The sequence below is a fragment of the Cricetulus griseus genome, chromosome X (genome assembly GCF_003668045.3).
Source record: "Cricetulus griseus strain 17A/GY chromosome X, alternate assembly CriGri-PICRH-1.0, whole genome shotgun sequence".
Lineage (NCBI taxonomy): Eukaryota > Metazoa > Chordata > Mammalia > Rodentia > Cricetidae > Cricetulus > Cricetulus griseus.
This window is the reverse complement of record NC_048604.1, coordinates 71268569-71295106: the sequence shown is the minus strand read 5'-3', so window position 1 is coordinate 71295106 and position 26538 is coordinate 71268569. Positions and strand designations below refer to the sequence as shown.

Here is a 26538-nt window from a genome sequence, read left to right as displayed (position 1 = left end):
GCCCACCAGGTTGCATTATCAGTCCCTGGACCACTGTTGCAAAGTGGTGTGGCCATGCTCTAGAGCAGTGGTTCTCAACCTTGCAAATGCTGTGACCCTTTCATACAGTTCTTCATGTTGTTCTGATCCCCATCACCAAAGGATTTCTGTTCCCACTTCAAAACTCTAATTTTGCTGCTGTTATGAATTGCAATGCAGATATCTGATATGCAGGATATCTGATAGGAAAGCCCTGAGAAAGGGTCATTCGGCCCCCAAAGGAGTCTGGAACTACAGGTTGGAAAACACTGCTTCCCAGTCAGGGCTAGGCACACCATCCCTCTTGGGCCCAGGACCTGCCTGGTGTCACCAGGCACTGAGAGTTGCCCATAGTTCACAGCACTGGACGTGCTGGCATTGACCCCTGAGCTTCCTGGGCTGTGCGTGCAGCTGCCCCCAGCGATAGAAGCAGCCTAGTAGCTACCTGGACTAAGCAGCCTGTGAGGACTGGTCCTCTAGATGGAGCGGAAGCTGAAGCCTGGAGTCAGCTTGGTATAGTCCACAAGAGGGCAGTAGTACTCCGCAGGGAATGTGGGCCTCAGGAGCCAGGAAGCTGCTGGAAGTAAAACCCACCCTCACAACTGCCCCCACCCCAGACTTTTCAGGGGCCACTGGTTTCTAGGCCTTTCCCTTCTCAAGGCTATCCCAACCTTGTTCCTTCTCCTGCCCACTCAGTTCTGCCCAAGCCCTTGAAATAACGAGGCCCCTTTCATGGGGGCCAGTGACTGGTCCAACAAATATTTACTGAGTGTTTAATATGTAACAGCCCCTGTTGTTACCAACAGACATAAAGCAGAGACCAACGTCAGTTAAGAACCCCCACACTTGCTGAACAAGGACTCTACATGAGGAACACATATAGTAAGTCACCAAAACAGTGAGTGTGTTTGAAAGTGACCAGCTTTTTGGCAAACAGCATGAAAGAGGCAGGCAGCAGGGACTGTATTGTGCTTCCACTGATCCATCCGTCCGTCCGTCCATCCATCCATCCATCCATCCATCCATCCATCCAATATTCATCCATTCATCCTTCCATCCATGCACTCAGTCTTCCTCCCACCCTGGCATCCATTCATCCAACTATCCAATCATCTGTCTATCCATTCATCCATCTACCTACCTGTGCTGGCTACTTTTATGTCAACTTGACACAAGCTAGGGTTATCTAAAAGGATGGAACCTCATTTGAGAAAATTCCTTCATAATATCCAGCTGTAAGGCATTTTCTTAATTAGTGAGTTAATGGGGGAGGGTCCAGCACATTGTGGGTTGTGTCATCTCTGGGTGGTGGTCCTGAGGTGTATAAGAAAGCAGGTGGAGCAAGCCACGATGAACAGTCAGTAAGCAGTGCCCCTCTATGGCCGCTGCATCATCTTCTCTCTCCTGGTTCCTGACAAGTTTGATTGAGTTCCTGGTCCGACTTCCTTCTGTGATAAGCCATGATATAGATGTGTAAGCTAAATAAATCCTTTCCTCCCCAACTTGCTTTTTGGCCGTGGTATTTTAGCACAGGAATAGAAACCCTAACTTAAGACACCACCCATCATCCATCCATCCATTTATCCACTCACACACCAACACACCCATCAACCCACCCATCCACCATCAATCCATCTGCCTATCTGTCCATCTACACACACATCCACCCACCCACCCGTCCAGTTGTTCATTTACCCACCCATAATCCACCCAATCACTCGGTAATTCAACTATCCATCCGATTTTCTGTCCATCTAATCATCCACCCATCCACACATCCATCTACCATCTGTCCATGCAGCCTTTTACCTATGAATCCATCCACCAATCCATTCATTCACTTATCCATCCTTTCACAGACACTACCATTCAAGCTTAGTTGGTTTCTATCCAGCTTTTCTTAACTTAAATTTTCTAGTCTATCTTTTTTTAAAGATTTTATTTATTTATTATGTATACAAGATTCTGCTTCCATGTATATCTGCACACCAGAAGAGAGCACCAGATCTTATAACGGATGGTTGTAAGCCACCATGTGGTTGCTGGGAATTGAACTCAGGACCTCTGGAAGAGCAGTCGGTGCTCTTAGCCTCTGAACCATCTCTCCAGCCCTTCTAGTCTATCTTTTGCCTCTCGGCTTTTATGTTTCTCTATTCTATATTTCTATTTTCCCTTCTTACTCCGTGGCTGGCTGTGTGGCTGTATAGATCTCCCCTGTTGTCCTCCTCTTCTGCTTTTTTCCTCTCTTCCCTCTTCTCCTTTTCTCCTTCTATTTAGTCTCTGTCTGGCAGGCCTGCCTATCCCTCTCCTGCCTAGCTATCGACCCTTCAACTCTCAGACCAATCAGATGTTTTAGGCAGGCACAGTAACACAGAGTTAAACAAATGCAACATAAAAGAACGCAATACATCTTTGCATCATTAAATAAATATTCCACAGCATAAACAAATGTAACACATCTTTAACTTATATTCCACAACAAATACGAGATTGTGTCACTGAGCTTAATGTTTTTGTGCTTCACCCAAGTGATAGCACGCATTTATTTATGTATTGATTTATTCCTACCATTTGTCTCTTTTTGTGAACAATGACACTACAAACATTTGTGACGTACTATTTGAGTGTCTGCTTTAAATTTTTAACCTAGAAATAAAATTCTGGCTTTAAACACAAATAATCTGTGTTTAGCAGTTCAAGAAACTACCAGGTGTTTTCTGCAGTGACTGCACCGTTTTGCATTCTCACCAGGAGTATGTAAAACTCCTATTCTCCACATCCTCCATTTTTATAGTCATCAGAGTGGGTATGAAAGTTGTATCTCCTTATGCTTTTGAGTGTCTCTTTAATGATTAATTATATTAAGCATCTTTTCATGGATTTGTTAGAACTGATGTATTTTCTTTTAAGAAATGTCTATTCACATCATTTATGTAGATTTGAATTGAGTTGTTTGTTGAACTGTAAATTTTCCTCCTTTGTTCGGATCACCGTCTTTATTAGGTATATAAAGCATAGGTAGTTTTCCAATTTGTAGGTTGTTAACTTATACTATCTTTTAAAGCACAAGAATTTAAAATTATAATGAACTCAAATTTATATTTTTTCCTTTGGTTGTTCATGATTTCTAGTTTTAAAAATGTAACTTTTTAAAATCAGGGCAGGTGTGCTACATACCTGTAATCCCTGCCCTTTGGAGACTAAGGCAGGGAGGATAGATTTTTCTAGGTCAACCAGGGTTATGAAGAAGTCATCCTTTAAACTGGTCAACCTTCTTCTGAGACAGAAGTTCCCATCTCAGAAGAAAAGAAAACTTATTTACCAAATCTGAAATCATGAAGCTTTACTGTTGTTTGCTGCTAATGGTTACAGCTCTGATATATAGATTACCAAGTTCATTTTTTGTTAGGTCCAAAAGAAACTCCAGTTCCCAAACTTCAAATGGCAGTCCAAATATCCAGAAATTGAGGATTTCTGGTGGAACTTGTGAAGTCAGTTCTCCTCTACCAAAAAGAGTCATTTCCCTTATCACAACGACAAATGGCTACCCTTGTTGCCTATTAGCATACCAAAGTGATGCCTGCCTCCATGTTCCCTCAGTATGACAAGTACCTGTTCCACATTTTGAAGTCCATCCTAGCCCTTCTCATCTCCTCCTTTACCCTTACCTCTCTCCAGCTCACAAGCTTCTCTCCCCTCATCTACTCATTCCCCTTCTAACCCTGCTATTCTCTCTCATTTTCTCTCTCCCCTCTCTCTCCCTACATCCCTGCTTCTCTTACTATGCTTTCTCTATTCTATATCCCCTACAGTTCTCTCTCTCACGGATAGCTCTGACCAGGTCAGTCTGCTGGCCATGTTCGGTCTGATTCTTTCTCTCTCTGTTCTGGAAACTTACAGATGCCTCTGGCTAGCCTTTCCCTCATATCTACAATAAAAACCTTCTCACCGAGTGGTCTATATAATAGAGGGGCTTGTGCCATCTGTCTACATAATTTTAAGTTCATTTTTTTAAACATCTGGAGTGAGGTAGTGATTCTATTTCTTTCTCTGCCTGTGGTCATTGTCTTCCTGAAACATTTGCTGAAGAAACACTTGTGATTTATTAACTCATCGAGCCTGGTTGGGTTTTGCATGTGGTGCTTCTGTTCTAGCTGTGTGGCCTCAGGTGAAGCTTGCCACCTGTTTGAGTCTCAGTTGCCTCATCTGGAGAGTGAAGTTGCCAACAGTGAAGTTGCCACTGGGATTGACAGAAGGATTCTGTGGGGCTAGAGAAACCCAGAAATGGGCTCCTGCATCTATTTTGTTAACCATAAGCATACCATTTCATTTCTCCTTTCTCGCAAAACCCACGACAAACTGAAGGGACCACTAGTGTGATTATCTCTTGTATTTATTTTGTGACTCCCTCCCTCCTGCAGGTAAGGGAGTAATTAGATGTACAGGCTACATGCTGTCCCCTTCCTAAGGGCTATAGGGATTGTCAGCAGTGAAAAAATAGTTGTATCCTCACAGAGACAACCCTTTAAGGTTGATCTGATGCTTTGTTGAGACTTTTCATGGGATATTGGGCCAGATTGTAGCTAAGGTGCTTTTCAGAGTAAATGCTGGAACTCTGCAGGGCTTAGAGTGCTGTCAGTTACCATCTTCCCAGTTCATGCACCATTGAACCTTTTACACCTTGAAGGTTTTTTTTTTCGAGACAGGGTTTCTCTGTGCAGCTTTGGAGCCTATCCTTGCACTCGCTCTGGAGACCAGGCTGGCCTCGAACTCACAGAGATCCGTCTGTCTCTGCCTCCCGAGTGCTGCGATTAAAGGCGAGCGCCACCAAAGCCCAGCCAACTTGAAGGTTTTTATAGTGAAATGCTCAGCAGATAAAGGCACTTTCTGCAAACTTGAGTTGAATCCCCTGAATGCAGTAAAAGTGAAAGGAGAGCATTGACTCCGCAAAGTTGGCCTGTAACCTCTATAATGCCTCCAATAATACCATACGCACAAAATGACAATTAAAAATGTATTTTTGAAAAAACAGACTTGATGGCTCTGATTGTTGGATGTGTGTGTGTGTGTGTGTGTGTGTGTGTGTGTGTGTGTGTAGGAATGAATGAATGAATGAATGAATGAATGAATCTAAGCCAGTTGCCAGAGTTAGTTACCCCAATATATACCTGGTTATCTGTGTTTTTTGTGAGTTATTCACAGTATCCAAGGTATCAAATCAGCCAAGATGTGTGTGTGTGTGTGTGTGTGTGTGTGTGTGTGTGTGTGCGTGTGATGGGGGAGTTTTATTCAGCTCGAAAGAACAGAATTGGGTCACTTTACAGGTAAAATAGATGGGATTAGAGATCATAATATAAACAAAATACTCCAGACTGGGAAAACAGATATTTCATGTTTTCTTTTATATGCAGAATCTAGGTCATAAAAAGAGAAGTGATATATGCCATCCTAGAGCTGATGGAAGCAGAAGCAGACACCCACAGCTAAACACTGAGCTGAACTCCTGGAATCCAGTTGCAGAGAGGGAGGAGTGATGAGCAAAGGGGTCAAGACCAGGTTGGTGAAACCCACAGAAACAGCTGAACTGAACAACAGGGAGCTCATGGACTCCAGAATATTAGCTGGGAAACCAGCATAGGACTTATCCAGACCCCCTGAATGAGGATGTCAGGTTGGAGGTTTGGGCAATCTATGGGGCCTCTGGTAGTGGATCAGTATTTATCCCTAATACATGAATGGACTTTGGGAGCCCTCTCCACACAGAGGGATACTCTCTCAGCCTAGACACACGGGGGAGGGCCTAGGCCCTGCTCCAAATGATATGACAGACTTTGAAGATCCCCCATGGAAGGCCTCACCCTCCCTGGGGAACAGAAAGGATTGGGATAGGGTGGGGGGCAGAGGAGGAGGGGAGTGAGAGGAAACTGGGATTGACATGTCAAAGAAGCTTCTTTCTAATTTAAATTGGTCTAATTACAACTATAAAAACAAAAAATAAAAAATAAAAAAGAGAAGTGAAAATGCAAGGGATACTATTTGGGACAAGGAAGACAATTAGTGGGAAGGGGGTGGGGACAGTGTGAGGGGGTGATATGATCAGAGTTCACGTATAAAAATGTCACAATGAATCTCACAAGTTTGTACAATTAATGTAGGCTAAAAAAAGACCTGGTGGCTCTAGAAAAGAGAGATGCTGTAGACAAGCTCATGGTACTAGCAAGTTGGGAATAAGTTTGGAGATCAGTTGGCTCTAAGACTCAGGCAACCTTCCCTTCAGCACTGCCTTCTGCGAGAGCCCTTATCATTTCAGCGCTAGTGCCCCCTCCTCCGAATCAGAGGCAATCTCTATTCTGGGAATTTAGGGGAGTGACTCTTATCCATGTCTGAACATTGGGACTTGGAACTTTTCCTTCCTTCCTTCCTTCCTTCCTTCCTTCCTTCCTTCCTTCCTTCCTTCCTTCTTTCCTTCCTTCCTTCCTTCTTTCCTCCCTCTATCCTTTCCTTTCTTCCTTCCTCTCTTCATTATGTTTCTAAGACAAGTCCTTAATATGCAGCTCAAGCTGGCCTTGAGCTCCTCTAATTTCAACTTCTCCAATGATGGATGAGTCCCTTTTAATGTAGATGTCTGGGTGTCACCCCCAGAAACTGAGGTCATTGGACACATGGAGGTTTCAGAGCTCCCAGGGTGATTCTGATATGGTGCCAGGCTTGACAACCACTGATCCAGGGTTTCCCTGACATTACTGATGGTTGCAATTACCTGTGCTCTGCCTCGTGCTCACCAGCTCACTAGCCTGGACAGCTGTATATTTACTAAGCATCCGGAGGGATGTTGAGATCAAAGGCTTTTCTCATATGCATCTTCTGTCAGCTTCACCATAACCTGGGAGGAAACAGGTCAGAGCTTAGCAGTTCCATTTGTCAACTGAAGCTCTGGAAGTCCAGCAATTTATCCACAGATGTCCAATGAGTGCAAGAGCTGGGACCAGAATCCAGAGCTCCTGACTCTGACACATCACATGTGTCCTTAACTAGTCTTCACTGTGCCAGTCTGGGCATTGAAGGACAACATTTGATTTTTTTCCCTCAATCTTTCATGTGGCATCTCATAGACATGCTCACCTTCAAGGAAACTCTGGTTCTTTCATATTCCTTGATCCTCAGAGCCTCAAATTCCTCGCCTGATACAACACGAATGGCTTATTGGCAGACATGGGCAGGGAGTGCTTCATTTCTTCCCTCTTTGTTCTTCCTCTTTGTGTCCTTTCTCCATTTTCTTCCTCCTCCTCCTTTTTCTTTGTTTTTTTCCCCATCTCATCTCCATACCACTTAAGTAGACTTAACATAGGAAAGTTGAGGTTGGAAATGAGAAAGTCCTAATCTAGTGAAGATGATATTTTTCAGAAAGCTTTGGGAAGCTTGAATGAGAAAATATTCCAATTCATTTAAAAGTACACACCATAAGGGTATCTCTACTGCTTAAAATAGCAACATAATCAAAATATTACAGTCTACACCACATATACAACAAAACACATGACCACATACAGTGGAAACGAAAGGTAATAATTGTCACTGTCAGCATATATTCTGCTTTGCAAAGCATTTCTAACAACTTAGTATGCTATTTATTTGTTTTTTGTTTGTTTATTGGTTTATCATCTGTCTCCCTGCACAAGACCACAAGACATTGCGGCAGGGACTTTATCTTACACTTAATAGGAATTCACTCCTTTGTTGGAGTGCCCTTATCAGGCTGTATCGGGTGCCAGGTGTTTGATTTGGGAAAGCATTGAAGCAATCACACTCTGGATCTATAGCGTCTGTATGCAGGTCCTGGTTCTATTGCTCCGTAGCTGAAGGGTCTTGGGCAAATTTACTCAGCTTTCTGTGTCTCAATCCCTCCATATCTAAAATGGACATAACCTTAGATCCTAACACACTGCAATCCAGAGCAAGGAACTGACCACTGCTACCTCTGTTATATAGGACCCGGGGCTTATATGGCCTGGGACTTGTGTCTACAGGTCATCTGCCACTCCCCACACCTGCCACAGAGAAGGTCACTAGAGGCTATGGAAGGGACATGGAACAAGCTCTCCTCGGGTCCTCAGGAGAGCTTGGGGCCCTGTCAATACTAGTTTTTGGCTTTATGACCTCCAGGAAATAAATCCCTGATGAATTCAGTGACCCAAATTGAGGTTACTTGTTTCAGCAGCCTTGAAAAACAAGCATAATACAATCCATCTCCTCATAGTCTTTGTTTCCCTTGGACAGAACTTACTTAGAACCAGTAAGGCTCTAAGGATCAGGTATAGGGCTCCTATCACCCCTGTTCCATGGACCAATTTCCCTCTCCAAGTTGCAAAGGTCAGAAGGACTATGCCATCTGGGACTGGTGAGCATTGTGGTGAATCTAACCTACCCATTCCTCATCATTTTCTAGCCCAGCCACTCTGGGAGCTTCTGGTCGTCACTCTGCTCCATGCACTCTGCTCCATGCATACCGGGTGTTGGTGGCGCATGCCTTTAATCCCAGCACTCGGGAGGTAGAGGCAGTCAGATCTCTGTGAGTTCGAGGCCAGCCTGGTCTCTAGAGCGAGTGCCAGGATAGGCTCCAAAACTACACAGAGAAACACTGTCTCGAAACACTCCCCCCCAAAAAAACAAAAAAAAAACCCCACAGCCACTTATTTGCTTCTGGGTACTTGGCCTACGGACTGAAAAATCTATCCCTATTATCTCTCCCACAGGTGGGCTCCTCCATTATCACTCCAGAAGCTGTCTGCAGTGACACATCTGAGCTATGAGGTTCCAGAAACTTCATCAAGTATTATTCTAGCGTGTGAGGGACAGCAGTTTTGGGTGAGACTAATATGCATTAGTAAACTGAATAACACATACTACCCTCATCCAATCAGGAAGAAGCCTGAACAACCACCAGGCTCCTGGGACAAAGAGAGTGCTTCCAGCTGGATCGTGGAGCTGAGCCTTCTCCAGCCTTTAAATGTGGGCACAAATACAAGTTTCTCTTGGGTCTTGAGTCTGCTGGCTTTTAGCTGGGAGCTCACACTCCTGGCTCTCCCAGGTTTCAGTCCTTCGTACCAGGATCAGAGAGCTTACCAGGCCTATGCTTCCAGATGGCAACTACAGAACTTGAGTAGTTCAGCCTCTGTAATCACACAAGGCAATTCCTTCTACAAATCCCCTTCTTCCTATTTGTTTGTCCTATTTGTTGTTATTCTGAAGCTCCTGGTGCATATGCCAAACCACCTACTTCCTCCAAGGCCTAAGACCTTTGCTGCAGTTTCAGGATGTAGAATGAGGGGGTCAGATCCTTGTCCGATCACTGCCTTGCTCTGCTACTTCTGGCTGCAGGAGATAAGTCTATAAAGATAAGATCAACAGCGCCTGACCTCTTATCTCGCTGGCCTATTGCAGCCAGCCATGTGACAATGGTGTACTCAGGACAAATCCACGTATTCACCTCTCTACCTCCACCTTTTTATCAAAAGACAAAAATCTTCCCCCCCTCCTATTTTTTTCTTTTTATTTTCCGGCAGAGAAAACATTCTTGAAGCTAGAGAGGGTCTGGAACACTGATATTCAGGCTTTCCTCCTGTCTTAGTAGGTGGCTGTAGGCTGGGGCTTCTTGTCCTCAGGGTCTCAGGTTCCTGTGGTTACAATAAGGAGAGTGGCCCAGCAGAATTGGAACACAGAATCAGATAATCATCTCCCAAGGACTTGGTCCCAGATGCCTTCAAACTCTAACTCCCAGGAGTGGCTCAACTTTTGAGTTTGGCAGGTGGTTTTGACCCTGTTATTCACATCAAGTCTACCTAGCACCTGTACCCCTTCAGAGAACAAATTCTCTCTGCTATGAATGCACCTGGCAGTTCAGCTGTTTGACTCACACGCCTGTGTATGGAAAATATTTTTAGACAGCTTACTTACTTTTTGCAAGATTGCCAATATCTTCTAATTGCCAAGGTTTCTTTCATGGATGCTTCTGACTAAAGAGAGATTATTTGTTGAACATTCAGCAAGGTTTGTGGGGCCTCCTCATCTACTTGCTCTTTCAGCCTGAATGTTTTCTTCTGCCCTTTGTAAAATACCAAAGTGTATGATGTCTTCAACAGCAGGGTCCTCTCATCTATTTCTATTGGGCAACTAAGAGGAATGATAATATAACACAAACCATTGTTGGGGGGGTGTCCCTAGAACCTCCACGCCCAACAACTCATGAGGAAGTAGCATAGTGTTAATCATTCCAGATCACCCATCTCTTACCTCAAAGCTTCCCTCCTCATCTAGGTGCCTCCACAGAGATCTCATTTTCCATTCTCTGTTTACTTAACCCTACCATCTCTCCTCAAGGCCTCACAAGAGGAGCCTGACTTAATTTGTACTGGAGATGAGGGTGGCAGTGAGGAATACTTCCCAGATGTGCAATTGATCACATAGACACTTTGGTTAAGACATCAGGATGAATTTCCTGGCAGTGAGAGTTGTAAAAGACAAATAGAGAGGGCCAATCTGCCTGAGGATGGGGGTGGTGTCATCCCTCCCTCCCTCCTTTCTTTTTGTGGGAGCTCATTTATCAGAGGTCTGGCAAATGCCTTCAGATATGGCCCACTGGTAATCATTAGTAGGGGCAGGGAGGAGGCCTGGGAGCCACCCTCTGACTTCTACATTTGTGCTGTCCTGTGGCCTGGCAGAGCTATGCTTCTCCCACTCTGGATGCAACCCTGAGGGCATACCCATGACTGCTCTTTCCAGTGCCTCAGAACTGCCCCTCAGGTTTCAGACCATAAGGCAGGTCTGTGAGTACCTGGGCCTTGCATGGTTCGTGGGCAGCGGCAGATGGCTGAAGAGAAGGAGCTATTAACACCTCTGAAGAGAAGAAAGTGAGAAGTCCAGTGGTCAATCAAGAGTTGGAAAGTACCATCAACAAGGAATAAGGGGCAGTGTTACATTCCCCTGACAATGAGAGAAGGGTCCAGTTGGACCAGTACAATGCTTCTGTGTGTATCGAGATGCAGAGATGGGAGAGACAGAGTATACCCTACTAGACTCATTTCCCCAGCTGTAAGGCAGCTTGGATGCTGGGTACCTGGAAAGGAGAGGGGCTGTGGGAAGGTCTTGAACTCAGGCAGGAACAAGTACCCTACCCACATTTCTGGCCAGCCTATTCTTAATAAGAGAATGTCAACCCCAGCCACAGGCCCTGCATTCCTATTTAAAAGGCAGGTTTGGATCATTACCTCAATGATGTCTGGGGACTGCTGTCCTCTTGTCTCCTGCTCTTGCTCCAGTAGCCAACGTCCTGCAGAGTTGAGCTCAGAGCCAAGTCTCCTACCCCAATGGGCTATCTCTTTCCCATATGGGACAAGTATCCAAGGAAAGATAGTCCCAGGGGCCTGCAACAGGTATGCATAGCCACAAGGCCTATGACATTGCCACATATATGCCCCTTTGCTCCAATTCATGACACTGATGACACTTGTGATTCAGCTCCGGATGAGAGCCACAGAGTGATGAGTAGCTGGGTACCCAAGCTGCAGCACTAGTTCTCCATGCTGCATTTGGGTTCTGAGTGTAATCAGCCCTAGCAGCATCTAGGTAAGCGCTTCTTCTGCTGTATGTGATGCTGCAAGGGTTGTGACCCTGTCCTCACTGCATGACTCCTGTGCCCTCCTCTCAGCTTGACTCCAGCAATGGCCGAGTCTTCGCCATTCCCACAAGGCAAGGTCATTCCACCAGTCAACCAGATGCTAAAGGGCTGTGGGCCTGTGTGTCCATGTGAGAACATGCTTGTCTCAGTGCCCGGGGTTTTTCTGTGCTGCTGTGTGGACACATGTTGGTGTGGTTTGCATATCCTTGCATGGCCATTTGTAGCACACTGAGGCACCAAGAACACTTTGGGGACCATTCTGCCAACACTGCTCACCAGATGGCCTTATTTTTATTGTCAGGTGATGTGCTCTTCCGGAAGCCCCAAACAGACCTACTGATTCCTAAATCCCTCTATCAAGGCCTATCAGTGCTAAGGTCATCAACAGAGTGAGGTTAAGTGGCAAGATGGAAATGTCCTTTTCAAATAGTGCTGGATAATAATGCTCATTTTGAAGCTGAAACTTTAATGGTTTAATTTTAGGCCTTATAAAAATCTCTTTGTGTGAAAGCCATCTCATCAAAGCCGTCAGAACACAATGTTCCTTGTGTCTAAATGGATGCATCAAAAGCAGTCAGGTCAAAATGCCATGCTCTCTCTCTCTCTCTCTCTCTCTCTCTCTCTCTCTCTCTCTCTCTCTCTCTCTCTGTGTGTGTGTGCTACTGCATGTGCCTACTTCCAAGCATATGGGGGAGCCATGGACTCCCTTTTATGAACATTTGGAACAGCTCAAATCTCTGCTGTGTGCCTGTGAGATTTTGTTCAGCTTACACAGTGTATATATGTGGAGAGATGTATCTGTCAGCCTTGCCTATAGAAATAGTCTGGCAAAGGGGTGTCACCCTGTGACTTGACTCTCCACTTCATTGTGGCAAGGAAATGAGGCTAATGCACTGGAACAAGAGTCACTATTTGCCTTTCATTCTAGTCCAGGCACCTTTTCCCATCTCATCATTTCAGTGCTGTCTTGCAACCAGCCAGTCCTTCCAGCAAATCCCCTCTAATGGGAAGTCATCAAAAGCTTCATAAAAGAGAAGGCTTGAAGCTCCATTAGGAAGAAATTGATTGTAGACGGTGGGTTTCACAGGACCCCATCCTATTGAGGTTTCAGATTGGAACAAGGCCAGAAATGCAGCCCCCCAGTGACACCACACAGTTGTCTTATGCAGCCTGGAAGGGATCAAGTGAGGATGCTGGAATGGGACTGGTTGATGCAAAGACCAAGCCCAGGGTGGGATTTGGGGGACTAAGGAGACTCAGCACTAGGATATTGACATGATAGATGGTATACTGATAGGATCTGTTTCAAAGATAAGACAGCCCCAAACTCCACTGCCATCCCTCATGCACCACTGCTGTGGGTAGGACTTTTGTTTCTCTTGCTCCTGTCTACTGGCAGTCATCTCTGCTGATTCTCCTGTGGCTCTTCTTTCCCTTCTTTGTCTCCTTTCCATATTGGTCCAGAGAGAGCCTTCTGAAACACTAGCCCATGGATATCACCCCCTATCTAAAACCCTTTGCTAGGTACCTGAGGCAAAATTTCCTATGTGATCCGAGATGTTCACTATGATCTAAAGACAACCCGACAAATATATTAGGAAGACTCTTGAACCCCTCTGGTTCCCTTAAAGAAAATAAAACATTCTGATTGCAGAACAAACCAACATCTTAGCTATGCTAAGGTCTCCTGAGGCTTACCAAGAAGAGAAGTCTAAGGCAAGCCTGTTGCCCCACTTCTTTCCAATCCATCTTCCCACTAGAACACAGCATCCAGAATGCAGTGTGAAAGCCAGCATCTGCAAGACTCTTCAACCCATCATGTTCGTTCATACTGCCTACAACTTGAATCCCTTCCTAGCCTCTCCCTATTGCCACACTAAGGACTGGCATGACTCTAAGGCTGTGCTTCTTCCAAGAAACCCACACACTACCCACCCTCCACTGTCCAGGTAGGACTAAAGTACATTAGTCTTGTGCCCTGTACTTATCTCTGACTTGTAAATCACTTCTGTGATTTAAACTCTTTCCATATTTGTCTGGTGGACTTAACATAAAGCACTGTCTATTACATGATACTCAAGGCTCCCACACCACAGCAAGGAAGCACAACAGGACAGGATACTCATTGAGGAATGTGCACCACACAACTCAGGAGGATGACTCCCAGGAAGGTGGCCCATATTTGGGCCATGAGTAGCATGTGGAGTAATCAGGCCATATCTTTGAGCTATTGTCAGTACCTCTTTGGGGACAAACTGGGAAGGAAAGGCCTTGGGCTTCACCCATTTCCATATAAGTCAGAGGCATATCCTGGCCCTTCGTGATGCACCTCTCGTCCCTGGGTATGTTTCCTTCTCTGTAGCAATGTTTTCTTGTCAGGCTATCTTCGTATTGCCAGCCCCCAAATATTGATATGGAGACTTCTTATTAATTTTGAAAGCTTGGCCTTAGCTTAGGAACATCCCACTGACTCATAACTCAAATTTATCTGTGTTTATTTATCTACATTCAGCCACATGGTTCGGTTACCTCTACTCTGTACCATACATCCAACCTCTACAGTTTCTCCATGGCATCTCCTTGACATGAACAACAACAACTTGCAACCAAAACCCCTAAATGATGATAAACATTTGCAATCCACCAAATGACCAAAACCCACTCACCCCACCTCTTGGGAATGTGGGTGTCATGTTCTCTAGACATGTTCTCTGCTTCCTGTTGTTTGAAGGTGACAGCATCTTTAGGAGACCCTAAGAAAATCGGGATGATGCTCAATTCCTGGGAGAGGTAGTTGTATCATTTGTTGTTCAGTTTTTGTGTGATGGGAAAGTGTGGAGCTTATCTGAAGTCCTGGCTGGAGTAGTCTGTGAGGCTGGACCATTTCAGCTAACAGCTTTGAAGTTGTTCTGGATGCAGAATTTTGAGGAAACTGCAACAGAGGCACTCTGAGAGTCTGGATCACCTGGGCTACTTGTCTTCATTTGTGTTTGGCCCTTTTTTTCTGAAAACACATGAGATTTTAAAGGTAACATACATATTTGCATGAACCCAAGTATGGAACGTGCAAAATGCAAAAATAGATAAAGATGATTCTCTGTTCTGTATTTGAGCAGGTAAAAGACATCTGTCAACTTTATAAATCTGTTTGAACTGTGTAACCGAACTGTCATGAAGACTCTGTAGCCAATAAGATTTATCATGTCTCATCCAGTCTCAGAGCTGTTCCCATGTAGAGGGGTTAGCATATACATCACCTGTCTTGTAGATTTTCTTGGCTTTTCCCTTCATGTTTGTAGCTAAGATCCTCAGGGGTCTCTCCTGATCAAATCTGATTTTTATTAACTTTGAAGAAATCCATAGCTTTTCATTTCCTGTGGAAACAAAAGCACAACCTCTCTGTAAACACAACACATTGCCTGATTTCCATTCTGAAGCCAAGACATCCCTAAAGTATATAGGATGGTTTTATTCAGCAGTTTCTTACACACTCCACTGTCTCTCAGCAGCTGCCGTTCACTCATCAGCATTTAAAGAATTCTAAGTTAACAAAGCACCATTCAGGATCTAGGCACCCTGTGTATTTTCCATCTTTACATGGATTATTCCATTTATAATAATTTACTCTTTCTTTAAAGACTCTATTTTGTTATTTTTAAACTATTATTTTTATGACTCTTTCTTTAAAGGCTCTATTTTGTTATTTTTAAACTATTATTTTTATGACTCTTTCTTTAAAGACTTTATTTTGTTATTTTAAACTAATTATTATTTTTATGACTGTCTATACCCACTTTCTTCTTTCAGCATCTAAACACATTTTAAACATACTATATCTGTTCAGAGGTTTTTCTCAGTCTGGACCTAACTTTCTGCTCATCTGCAGCCAAATCTTAAACTCCGAGTCTATGGCCTTAGGGCTCCACGTAGCAGCACATGGCACTGGCAGCTGGCTCTGCTCCCTTCATTCTGTGAGAGCCTAGCCTTATGCTGGTGGGTACCATCCCCGGAGCATCATCTACTACCCCAACTCTGGGAATTTCTTGTGTCTGCCTGTGGCAGGCATTTGTATCCAGTGCAGGCTGCTCAAGTGCTCAGCTGCACAGCAGGGCCTCTTAAAAGAGCAGTGCCTCTGTTGCCAAGCCTACCTGAGAGACCACTGTCACCAGGAAGCTGCTTGCTCAGGCCTAATGTGTACATAGCCAGACGTTGGGTAGCATATGAAGTAGTACTTTCACATCAGGACCACCAGCCTGCAAATAATGACATGGAGACTTATCATTAATTATGAAAGCTTGGCCTCAGCTTAGGCTTGTTCCTAACTACTTTTTATAACTTAAATTAACCCATATTTTTAAATCTGCATTCTTCCACCTGGCTTGTTACTTCATCTCTATACGGCTCATCCTGCTTCCCCTGCATCTGGCTGGAGACTCCTTTCTTCCCAGAGCTCTCTCTGCCCAGAAGTTCCACGTATACTCTCCTGCCTAGCTATTGGCCATTTAGTTTTTTTTATTACACTAATCACAACAACACATCATCACTCAGTGTACAAATATCCCATGACACTTCTCTTAGGCTCTGACACTGAAAGTAATAAAATAGAGAAATTACAGAAGTTACAAAAGTCAAGATGAGGATTTGGTTGTGTTTTCTTGGGGGATGAGGTTGGGCATTCAGCACAGAACCCAGCATGTGGCGAATACTCAATAAGTAAGCATTGGGCAAATGAACTTGAACTAAAGGATATGAGCATGAAGGCTGGATCATCACTCCAAAGACTTCAATAGTTCTAGAGAATGGCTCCTTGAGCCTGTCACAAGTCCTGGATTTCCACTATTACAGGTTCACCTTTGAAATACAAACATTTTTCAAGTAGGAAAACTCAGCATTTGGTCCCTGTATGTGTTCTGATCAACTTCCTGCCATGTTTGGCCATTGAACAAATACTGATACACCTGGTGCCTCAGGCACTGTGTCCATGGGGGTACAGTCCTTTTCTGTTAGACTTCTAGCTCCTTGTTGGAGATCTGCCCAGGAGGCAGAGTTTCTCAGCCAGACAGGCAGAAGAATGCATTCAGTATTTGGTCTTTGAGTATGTGCTGTGTGTCAGCCACTGTGCTTTAGATACTGAAGAAGCAGCAAAGACCAAACTTGTCAGAAACCCCTGTCCTCCTAAGACTTTGGCTGTAGTTGGGGAGAGAGATAATAAACATAAACATGTAAATTAAGCAGTCCATCAGATGTGATAAAATATGGGAATAACACAGTGACAATCATTGGGTCAGGAAAGGGAATGCACGCTGCGTTCACACAAGGCGGTCTACACTGGAGTATAAGAATCTCTGCATGGGGCAGAAAGCAAGCACTGAAGCTATCAGGGAAACTGAGAGGGGTAACAACACTAAGGTGGGAATGCTGTTGGCATGCTCACGAGACAGCGAAGGGGCCACTATTGTCAAAGCAGATGGCACTAGAGGTAGGGAGTGAAGGCACATGTAGTTAGAGATAGGGCAAACAGTAAAACTGGCAGTTCCTTGTAAACAATGATAGGTACTTGTGATGGGGAAAGTGCTTCTGTGTATGTGTTTGTCTTACTGGATGATAAATAAAATACTGTATGGCCAATGAGGCAGCAAGTTAGGCAGGACTAGGAGTCAAAGAGGATTCTGGGAAATGTAGTAGAGAAGTGGTGATCCAGGCAGGAAGTGACATAGCAAGGATACTCATATTTAAGCGAGGAGAAACAGTAAGTGTCCCCTTTCCTCCTTCGCATCCTCCAGCGTCGCCATGTGAGCCACCGGCAAGAGAGGGTGCCAGCGGAAGGCATCCTCTATAAGTCTTATAAAATATATAGATTTATGATAATTAAGACTGAGCTAACAGATGAGAATCCTAGTCATTGGCCAAGCAGCATTTTAACTCAATACAAGTTTCTGTGTATTCATTTGGGCCGTAACTCGGGCGGGCGGCTGGCGTAAAGCACACATGTGGCGATGGGGCTTGGCAGCTTTTGGCAGAAAGATTTATTGTAATATACTTGAGTGAAATCAGAAGCCGATGGAGTTTTGAGCAGAGAGGAAATCTAGATGTTTCTGGAGTTCATGTTCCCTAATGGATTAGAGTGGAAGAGCAAGGCCAGCCAATAGGCTTCTGGAGTCATCCAAGTGAGGAATATTGGTAAAGTGGGTAAGGCATGCTGAGGCTCTGAGTGTGCTGTGAGCATAGAAGGTTTGACCTGAATGACTCCCAGGTTTTCCCTGAGCAACTGGAAGAGTGGAGTTTTCACTCACTGCTGGTCACAATAGGCAATCACACCCAAGCTGCAGGACACAGTGAAGTCTGCAAAGCTCATTAACTTCCTACCTGCACAGTGCAGGCCCACTGCCAGGGCAGGTCCTCACTGACTTGGAGAAGTACACACATGAGCCACATTTCTGACAGACCCTGGTAGAAAGCAGAGAGCCTATGGTGGCAGGCACCACTTTGGAGACCTTGGTTTTCTTTAGACACGAGAGCACAGCACCTTTGTGTGACTGTTCACAGCTTCCTTTAGACATTTCCTTCTCACCCACTGCTCCCATAGCTTCCATAAGCCTGTCAGACCCGGGAGAGTGCTGAGGGCCAATTTTCCAAGATGGAGTCCAGGTCTGGTGGTTTGGGGATAGGGATGGGGAATGTTGGGATTTCCTAGTGTTTTTTAGATAATGTGGGTTTCATATAAAGACTGTTTATCAAAAAACAAACAAATAAACAAAAAACATGACAGCCATTGAAAGAAGGACACCCAGCTCAGAGAATAGCTTACATTTGAAGGGACCATGGTGCTTCCTTAGGAAAACTCCCAAGCCTGCTGGTTACTGGCTATCACCTCTGGATAGAGGATATTCAGCTCCCATTTAAAAATGGCACAGGGTGCAAGAATCTGTGATTCCCAGGGATCACTGGTCAGACACAGAGGGACATCTATTGTATCCCTCTGTGTCTGACCTTCCTTAAGAAAGATGACTAGGGGCTGGAGAGATGGCTCAGAGATTAGGAACACTGGTTGCTCTTCCAGAGGTCCTGAGTTCAATTCCCAGCAACCACATGGTGGCTCACAACTATCTGTTATGAGATCTGGTACCCTCCTCTGGTGTGCAGATATGCATGGAAGCAGAATGTTATATACATAATAAATAAATAAATAAAATCTTAAAAAAAGAAAGATGACTAAGGCTTCAGTCCCAACTCTTGTTTTAAAGAACAGAACTGAGCTATGTCTCTGGCAAGTGGATGTGCTGCACAAAACACTCTCATACCTGCTGTACCGGCAACTCTGGCCAATGGTGAGCTGGTGCCCCCTTTTGGAGGTGTTATTGTAAGGAGGCAATGGGAATGTTTACACTAATTGGGAACCTTTAAGAAAAGCTCTTTTATTGTGGTACAACTCACCAGGGGAATAGATCTATGCCTTTTATTACAACTAAGAATTTTCCTAGTATTTCTCCCCTTTTAATTAATTGTCTTTAATTGTATGTATATGTATGTTCATGTGTAATATATGTATGTTTGTGTATTGTGTACATGGGTGTATGTATACACCAGAGGTTGGCATCTGGTGTTTTCCTCTATGGCTCCCCACCTTAGTTTTTGAGACAGGGTCTTTCACTGAATCTGGAAACTACTTATTGGCTACACTGGTTGGTAAGTGAGTTCTGGACACCTTCCTTATCCATACCCAAGCACTGGGTGTCACACTCTCCAGTACACCTGGCTTTTCCATGGGCACTGACTGAGCCATCCTCTAAGTCCCTTTTCAACCATACTTAAATTGACTCTTCAGATGTTGTTTTTCCACACTATCCAGCCCTCAGGGGCTCTTCAGAGTGCTCATGACCCAAGAAGTTGGTTCTGCTAAGACCTTCTTATGCCACAGTTCTCTCGGCATTGTTCACGTATGGAGTGGCCTCAAGTAGCTTCCCTCCTTCGAAGCCTGAGGGAAATGAAGGAATGCTGAGAAAGGGACTCAAAATTCTAGCATCTTTGGTACAGGAAGCAACTCTAAATGCTACCAAAAGAGAAAGGTAAATACCAACTCAACCCTTGGATGTACAATGGTGTGATACCTGCAAGATACGATAGGGCAATGGTGACACAAAGCTTATGGGAGTAACCAACCCATATCTGATTTGACTTAAGGCCCACTCCATGAGATGGAACCCATACTTGACACTACTTGGGCAACTAACAACCTGAGACTAGATAGCCAAAGGGCCTAGAGTAAAACCAAATACTGCTGTTCTTAAAAGCACAACAAAAAAAGCACTAAAATGACTTCTAATGACATTCTGTTATACTCATAGATCAGTGCATTGCTTCCTCCTGCAGCAGATGGGAACAAATACAGAGACCCACAGCCAGACATTATGCACAGAGTGAGAGACCTTGGAACACTCAACCTAAATGGGATGATGTCTCATTCAAATCCCTCCCCTCAGGGCTCAAGGTACAAGAGTCTAAAAGCCAGAGGGGATGAAGGACACCAAGAAAACCAGGCCCTCTAATCCAACATGATCAAAGCTCATATGAACTCATGGGGGCAGCATTCACAGGGCCTGCACAGGTCTGCACCAGGTTCTTTGGATATATTATGGCTTTCAGTTTAGTGTTTTTATGGGATTCCTGAGTATGTGAATGAGTGGATCTCTGCTTCTTGTGCCTTCTCTTGGGCTGTTTTCGTTCTGTTTGTTTTGTCCAATTTTTATGTGTTGTTTTTTTGTTTTGTCTTATTTATTTTATTATTATCTTTCAGGAGCCTGTTTATTTTCTTATGAGAAACAGAGAGGGAGCTGGGTATTGGTGGAGCACGCCTTTAATCCCAGCACTCAGGAGGCAGAAGCAGGCAGATCTCTGTGAGTTTGAGGCCAGCTTGGTCTCCAGAGAGAGGATAGGTGCTAAAGCTACACAGAGAAACCCTGTCTTGAGAAAGAAAAAAAAGAAAAAGAAATGTTTGCTATCAGCCCGAGGAACACAGTGAAACTCTATCTCAAGCAAAAAAAAAAAGAAAAAAAAAAGAAACAGAGAGGGAAAGCATCTGGATGGGAGAAGAGGTGGGGGTGAACTGGGAGGCACACAGGGAGGGGAATTCATAATCAGGGTATATTATGTGAAAAAAATCTATTTTCAATAAAAGGAAAAATAATTTTAAAACTTTCTCAGCATATAATTCAAATCATGGATTATACAGTTTCTCATTAAATTCAAATAACAATAATATAAATCACTATTTTTCCCAAATAGAAAGGGCCTTAGTAAGTGTCTGTGCTACTGTAACAAAATGCCACAAAGTGAATAATTCACAAGTAATAGAAATGTATTTCTCATAGTTCTGAAGGTTTGAAAGTTCAAGGGCAAGGTGTCAGCAGGGTCAGTGGCTGGTGAGAACAGCTCTCTACTTCCTAGAAAGCACCTGGTTGCTTCATCCTCCAGACCTGTGTCTTCAAGTAGCAGAAAGGATGGAGAGGCAAAAGAGAATGCCTTCCATATTTAAACCCCACCCCTTTAAATAAAGATGTTAGTTCTGTTCATGAGGATAGAGAGCCCTTAAATTCAAGGGCCCCACCTCTTAGCATTTTTGCACTGAGGATGAAGTTTCAGTTTTAATTCTGGAGGGAACGTTGTCTATTCAACCTACAGCAGTGAGCAATGGGGTTCCAGGTATTTGCACTGGATGCTGGATTGGGTGTTGGGATCTAAACTCTGGTCCTCAAGATTGTACAGCAAGTGCTTTTAACAGCTGAGCCATCTCTCTAGGCCCCTTTAGATTGCTTTGGTTAATATGAATAATTTAACATTAAGTCTTCCAGTCCTTGGACAAGGAGTATCTTTCCATTTGTGTTCTCTCTACTTTCCTTAACCAGTTTAGTGCAGTTTTCAGTGTGTGTGTGTGGGGGGGAGTATTTTGGCCTCTTGTTTATTTCCAAATGCTATGCTATATATGATGGTACTTTAAATTAGATTTTCCTTATTTACCTTTTGATAGTTCATTGCTAGTCTACACAAACAGAAGTGACTCCTGTATGTTGACATTTTCTTCTGGAAATTTATTTGTTTATCAGTTCTAGTTTTTTTTTTGTTTGACGGTTTTTTTTTTATATTTCCTATATATAAAATCATGTCATGTGTGAGAAGAGGTAATTTTATTTCTTCCTTTCCAATTGAATGTCATTTCTTTTGTTTGCTTACCTAATTGTTCTGGCTATAACTGTCAGTAGTATGTTGACTAGAAGCCACGAGGGTACATATCTTTGCCCTATTCCATAATTTAGAGAAAGTTCCCGGTTTTCACTGAACATGATGACAGCTGTGGTCTTGTTGTATGTGACCTTTATTATAATGAAGTACATGTTATTCCTAACCTTTTGAGAATTTTTACTAGTTGAATAAATTGAATTTTGTCACTAAAATTATTTCTTTATTTTTGAAATTAAGATATAATTACATCATTTCTTCCTTTCCCTTCCCTCTAATCTTTCCAAGTCCCCTCACTCCCTCTGCAATTCATGGTCTCTTTTTCTTTGTGATATATGTGTGTTTCCATAAACATATACATGCGTAAACATATAACTAACTACAACTTCTTCAGTCCGTATAATGTTTCTTCAAGGCTGACTAATTGCTATTGAATAACCAATTGGGGGAGGCTTATCCCTGGGTAACTATTTCTCCAACTCTCAGCATTCCTTAGTAGCCTGCAGTTCTTAGTATCAGTTTGAGATTTCCCCCTCCATGTTAGTGTGTCTATTGATCTTCTTCAGCTTCATTGATCTTTTTTAACTATTGTTTTCCTAACAATCTTGAGTGTGTGTACGTGCACATGTGTGCAGGAAGGTGTGTGCGTGCGTGTGTGCGTGCGTGCGTGCGTGCGTGTGTGTGTCTGTGTGTCTGTGTGTGTGTGTGTGTTGTTGTTGTGGATGAAACTTTGGGTTTAATGCATGATAAGCAAATAATCTACCACAGAGAGTTATATCCCCCGATCTATATTGAGTCAGTCATTGTGGCGCAGGCATGTAACTCCAGCTACTTGGGAGGTTGAGACAGGAGGACCACAGGTTTAATATCCTGCTCCAGCCTACCAAGTGACTTCAACTTAGTGAACCCATGTTTCAATTTTGATGTCATTAGACTAGGGAAATAATTATCCTGTAGCAGGCTGACCTAGTGTGTGAGCGGCCCTGAGTTCAATCCCAAGCATCATCTAAATAGAGAGGGGAGGAGGAAGGGAGGGAGGAGGGAGGGAGGGAGGGGAAGAGAGATGAATTGTTTCACTACTGCGCTACTGCTTTTATTGTGTCCTGTAAGTTTGGCACATTGTATTTTAATTTTTATTTCATATTTTCTAGTTTCTCCTTTGTTTCTTTCCTTTGGCTCACTGGTTATTGGAGAGTATGAGGTTAGGCCAGCCAGAAGGCTCAGCAGTAGAGGCACTTGCTGCCTGATGAGGCAAGCCTTAATGATTTGAGCTTGAGCCTCATGAGCACACATAAAGGTAGACGAGAGCTGACTCCAGAAAGTTGTTCTCTGACCTCCACATGCACACTGTCAGCATGTGGGCCACCCTCTCCCATGGTGAGAGCACTGCGCACAAATAATAATTAACTTGCAAAAGATCATTAGGTTAATTAGCACATAATTGGGTTTCAGTCTATTGAGGAGGCGAAGAGGAAGAGGAGGAGGAGGAGGAGGAGGAGGAGGAGGAGGAGGAGGAGGAGGAGGAGGAAGCACCAGCAATTTGGTATCACTAGTCTTTTTCGAATTGTTAACAGTTATATTGTGACCTACTGTGTAATCTATCATCTGGTGAATGGCCCGCGTTTACTGGAGGGGAATGCGTTTTCTATCGCTGAGAGATGTGCTCTGAGTATGTCTGTTAATCCATTTATTTTCTAGCATTGTAACACTAAGTTCTCTTTTTTTTTCTTTCAGATTTTTTTATTTGAATTAGAAACAAGATCGTTTTATGTGACAATCCCAGTTCCCTTCCCCCTCCTGTCCTCTCCTACCACCACCACCCCCAACTAAAACCCTACCTATCACATATCCTTTCTGCTCCCCCTGGATGGTGAGGCCTTCCATAGGATGTCATCAGAGTCTATTGTATCCTTTGGGATAGGGCCTAGGCCCACCCCTGTGTGTCTTGACTCAGGGAGTACCCCTCTATATGGAATGGGCTCCCAAAGTCCACACCTATGCTAGGGATAAGTACTGAACTACTACAGGAGGTCCCGTAGATTTCCAAGGTTTCCTCACTGAAACCCATGTTCCTGGGGTCTGGATCAGTCCCATGCTGGTATCCCAGCTATCAGTCTGGGGAGCAAGAGTTCCCCAATGTTCAGGTCAGCTGTTTCTGTGGGCTTCACCAGCCCAGTCTGGACCCCTTTGCTCATCACTCGTCCTCTGCATCTGGATTCCAGTTCAGTTCACACTGAGTTCTCTTATGGGTCTTTTGTTGTCATTGCTGAAAGTGGCTGTTGAAATCTTTATGTCATTTCACAGTTCTATATACTTTGATTTTGCTGTCCAGCAACTTCTTGTTTGAACTTCAAGAACTCCCTTTGGCATTTCTTGTAAATCGGGCCAAGTGGAGACAAATACCTTTGGTTTTGTTGATGAAGGAATGTCCTTCTCATTCACTTCCTTTGAAAGAACAGTTTTGCTGGACCTAGAGCTTTGGGCTGACTACTTTTTTCTTTCAATACTTTGCATCACCCCATCCCTTCTCAGTCTAGAATGTGTCTGAAAAGAAATCTATACAGATAGACTCAGCCAGGCTCCTTTGCACACGATTAGTCAGGCTCCTCTTCAAGCTTTCACAGTCTTCATTTGTCTTTGAACTTTAAACAAATAAAAGGACATGGAAGTGATATGGGTATTCAGTTGGGAGTGGCAGGAACGGGAGGAGTAAGAGTGTAGGTTGTGAACAGAATGTATTATATCCATGCATTGAAATTGCCAAATAATAAATTTTTAAAATCTATTTACATAAAAAGATAGTTTTATCTTAATGTATCTATATGCAGGTTCGTTTTTCCATTTCATGTATCTGGGTGCCTACTTTCCTATCCAAATTTGGCAAGTTTTGAGCATTAATTCTTTATATAATTTTTCTTCCATCTTTTCTCTTTTTCTTTAATTTCTTGAATTTCTATGACAGGTACATTGGTTCACTTTATGGTACCCATAAGTCCTATAGAACCCCCGTCCATTCTGGATAACTTCAAATGAGCTATTTTCACAGTCTCTATTTCCTCTCTTCTGCTTCATCAAGTTTGATGTGTAAGCTCTATATAAATTTTTTAGATGAGTTATTCTTTAATCAAGAACTTGTTTTTTCATAGTTTGAATCACTTTGTTAATATTCTCATTCTATTCAAATATCATTTCCTGTTTTAATTTAGTTGGCTATCTGTATCCTCGTAACTCATGACACTTCTTTTATATGATAATTTTGAATTTATTTTTATGAGACTATTCATAGACTTCCATTAGTTTCTTTATTTTTACGTGGCGTCTCTTTCATCTCCAAAAGACTGACTCTGTCCTTTCCAGTTTTGCTCACTCCTCGAGCTCTCTCTTAGTGTTACCTTGAAGTAATCTCTCCTCTATACCCGTTCTTTCGGGTGAATTCCTGTCACTCTCTAAACATGCCTGCTCCCTGGTGTATCTGCCATGCTTTGGCTGTCACTGATAATTTTATGGCAGTGTTCCATTTACCACTGAATTTTCCCACTGTCTCTAATGCTCACCATCCTGCACAATCCTAGCTTTTCTTTGGAATCGGACTTTACCAGACCAATCATCAAATCTGGGCTTCCTCATATGCTACCACTGTGACTGACCTAATGGGGGTTTCATCGCCTCTCTGGGTTTCAGTTTTTCTCACCTACAAAACAGGGCCATTAGTAACAGAATTGCTATAAAAAGTAGGTGAGCCAATGCAGATGCCAGGCTCTAGTGCCTAGCATCATAAGAAAAGGTTTGTAAATGTGTAGACAATATGTATATGTGTGTATGTATATACACATATGTATGTATTGTGAGGCATATTCTAGGCATTGAGTGCTAGTTGCTCTGATGATACCCACCTTTTGGAAACAAGTCAGATGTATTTTTACAGGTAGGAAAGAGATGGATCTGACTCCCAAGATGTGTGAAGTCTTGAAAAGGCACTCTGTCTCACTCACCCTCAGTCCTGTTGCTGCATTTGATTGATTTCCCACCTACCCAGTACTTTGAAGTCGACCAGACATTATTTGTTCACATATAGCTTCGCTACTAAATATAAATATATAAATATAAATATATAAATATAAAGCGCAAACTTTGTTTTCCCACTGCCTTTTGAACCTGATTCTAAGATGAGAATTAAAAAGGATTGTAGTTATCCAATGGGAAAATAGGTGGGTAAGTTATGTTAACCATACTGGAGAGTTGTTTGTTTGTTTGTTTGTTTTATTTCTGAGATGCCTCCCTCTTTCCCTGAGCCCTGGAACTTGTGTCCTTTGTCAGCGCCACAGTCCCCTGACTTCTCTCTCACACTCTTTGCCATCTTCCCTGCTTCCCCTTCTCATAAAGCTGTCACAGGCCAGGACACAGCCATTTCCTGTGCTTGTTTATGTTTCTGCTTTTCAATGACCTGGACAATGTGTTCCAGTTCATGGACAGCCTGAAACCACCACTGATTCAGATGTCCCCTGGCCCTGAAGGTGACTGGAAGGAGGCCAGCCTCAAGTTGGTGCAGCTCATCCCCCACCCCTCAGAAGGGAGAAGGCTGGGAGCCTTAGGTTCTCCCTCAAGCTTCCTCA

General features: G+C 43.5%; 1 pseudogene; it reads left to right on the top strand.

Annotated features, from left to right (window-relative positions):
- LOC113832007 overlaps window positions 1-26538 on the top strand; it is a 60407-nt pseudogene that overhangs the window by 4160 nt on the left and 29709 nt on the right.